This window comes from Macrobrachium nipponense, chromosome 14 (assembly GCF_015104395.2).
Source record: "Macrobrachium nipponense isolate FS-2020 chromosome 14, ASM1510439v2, whole genome shotgun sequence".
NCBI lineage: Eukaryota > Metazoa > Arthropoda > Malacostraca > Decapoda > Palaemonidae > Macrobrachium > Macrobrachium nipponense.
This window is the reverse complement of record NC_087207.1, coordinates 17,268,617-17,271,024: the sequence shown is the minus strand read 5'-3', so window position 1 is coordinate 17,271,024 and position 2,408 is coordinate 17,268,617. Positions and strand designations below refer to the sequence as shown.

The 2,408-nt window shown below is 38.6% G+C and overlaps 1 long non-coding RNA gene across 1 annotated transcript in view; it reads left to right on the top strand.

Annotated features, from left to right (window-relative positions):
- Positions 1-2,408, top strand: part of LOC135226067 (uncharacterized) — a 45,125-nt gene that overhangs the window by 8,423 nt on the left and 34,294 nt on the right. The window contains exon 3 of the long non-coding RNA XR_010317137.1: positions 2,008-2,165. This is a non-coding gene — a long non-coding RNA (uncharacterized LOC135226067). The remainder of the gene's footprint in view (positions 1-2,007; positions 2,166-2,408) is intronic.

The following is a 2,408-nucleotide window of genomic DNA, read 5'->3' as shown; positions in this document are numbered from 1 at the left end:
GTCACCAGAAACGGCTAAATGGAGCGAGTGAGGGGAACAGAATTTGAAGATTGTAGGAAAAATACTCCATTGCAATTGTGGTTATTGTAATGGGCAAATATCTTCATTTATTTTATAGTGGAAAATGTAATACAAAGGAATGAGCAGAAAAGCAATTTTTTTTAATCAAGATTAGTTGTCTTCATTTACAGTACCCTTTCATAATATTATTCTAAATTTTGAATTCGTATGTAAATAATTAATTATTGATAGATATGCAGTAATAAAAGAAAATAAGCCAAGAAAAAGTTTAGCTGTCTTAAAGGAGAAAAGACACAAATCAATTGCTCCTAACATGATTCACCTTTCCTTATACATCCAAAGGGTATTATAATTGAATAAGCGCTCCGTCATCGGCAGGGATTCGAACTGTAGATTGGTATAGAAACAACGATTGACAGTACTCTGACCACTGAGCCATCAAGAAGCTTATAATGTGATATCGCCTCTGGGTACACATGTCTGTTAAATGCTTGTGTGTGTTTGTGCGTGGGTGTGTGCTCATACTGGAAACAATAGTCTAACGTTTGAGGAATTAGACGATAAAATTTTTTTTTTTTTTGAAAGTTGCAATTTCATTTATATGTCGGTACAACAACGAAGGACTCAAATCTCTGGCCAGATCCCGTTGATAGTCCTTGAAGTCGTTCTGATCGACTGCGTAACCTTGCTTCCTTTTAGAGCTTCTTCCGAATGTCGTGAAAGAGCTCCTTGGGATTGAGCTCCACCTCGGTCGCTCCACTGATGAAATGTAAGGATTCAACGATTTAACCTGCATGTCGGAATTCAGTCAGACCAAAACTTTTTTTTTTTGTAAATATTTGAAACTGAGTATTAATAGAACTGACGAGAAATGATCGTTTGAAGGAAGAACAATTTATTTCTGTATTATAAATGAGTTATATTTTTGGGAGTAAAGAAATAGCCGCCTTTATAAATAATGGCAGCAGCGGAAGTCTAATATTAAGAAATGCAGTAAGCGTCTTGTGCTCATAGAAGCAGCCCGCGTAGCGAGGTAGGCCCGTCAGTGCGCCTCATATGATGCACCGTAGGCATTACTAAGGTTCTTTGCAGCTTCCCTTCGCCCCTAGTTGCAATCTCTTCCATTCCTTTTTCTGTACCTCCGTTCATATTCTCTACCACCTGACATACCACCCCCTCTAACAATTGCTTGACAGTGCAACTGCGAGATGTTCCTCTTGTTACACCTTCCAAATGTTCTTACAGTTAATTTTCCTTTCAGCGCTGAATGACCTTATATGTTCCGGCGCTTGGCCATTGGCTTAAATTCTATAATCCGATTATAAAAGCAGTAAACCGCTATATAACTGATACTTTGTATTTTCTGACGTGGGGTCCTGCTCTCAAGCTGAAGAGGTGATTTCGCTTAGATCAGTGTCTCTTAGATTTGCTTGTGCAGCGGAACCCTTTTATTAAAATTGCTCATGTAGGGGACCCCTTATTATGATGATATCCCTCCTGGACTAAAAAGCGTTTTCAGTGCATAATAGTATTCAAATTGCTACCGAATTATTTATTAATGGCTTATCTTCAACATAAATGTTTACATTTTACTTAAAATAACTTTCACAAGCAATTTTACAATTTTGCACAGAAATTGAGCCATGTTTTGGTCTACAATTTATCTGATACCGACGGCCAAATTATCCTGCGGACGCATTGGAACATTCCGCGGAACACACTTTAAGAAACGCTGACTTAGATGCATGAACATAGTTGTTACTTTTATTTTCTTAATAACTATTGTAAATATATTACTAAGTACATAAAGGGAATTTCATTAAAAACAAAGAATATCTCTCTCTCTCTCTCTCTCTCTCTCTCTCTCTCTCTCTCTCTCTCTCGACAGAGAGAGAGAGAGAGAGAGAGAGAGAGAGAGAGAGAGAGGAAGTGTCAGGATATTCTTATTAAATTCCACTCTAACGCATTGCATTCCTTGTTCCCCAGGAGTCACTCGTTTCCGAGTGTGGGTCCGCCGGAGCTGACCATCTTACCCAGAGTTCCGCTGTTTGGTGCTGATCTCTCTCCCTCGTGAGTCTGCAACGAAATGCAATAGCATCTCCTCCACTGAAATGTTGAGCGTCCATTCAGACTTACTTGCAGAGGTAGGCTGCCCTGACAGGTAACTGCTTTTCGTATTTTTGCGAGTACATTGATCGAATTGAATCATCGCCACTGACATTTATGGAAAAATGGGATTCCTAACATTCTGTCTGTGGATAGGAATCTCAATTAATTCAAGGGATATCTAATGCTATTTGAAAATACTTAGATTTGAACAGAGGTATGCGGGACATTATATTAATATGAAACCGGTTTGTTGTTTACTGGAAGCGAGACCATTTCAA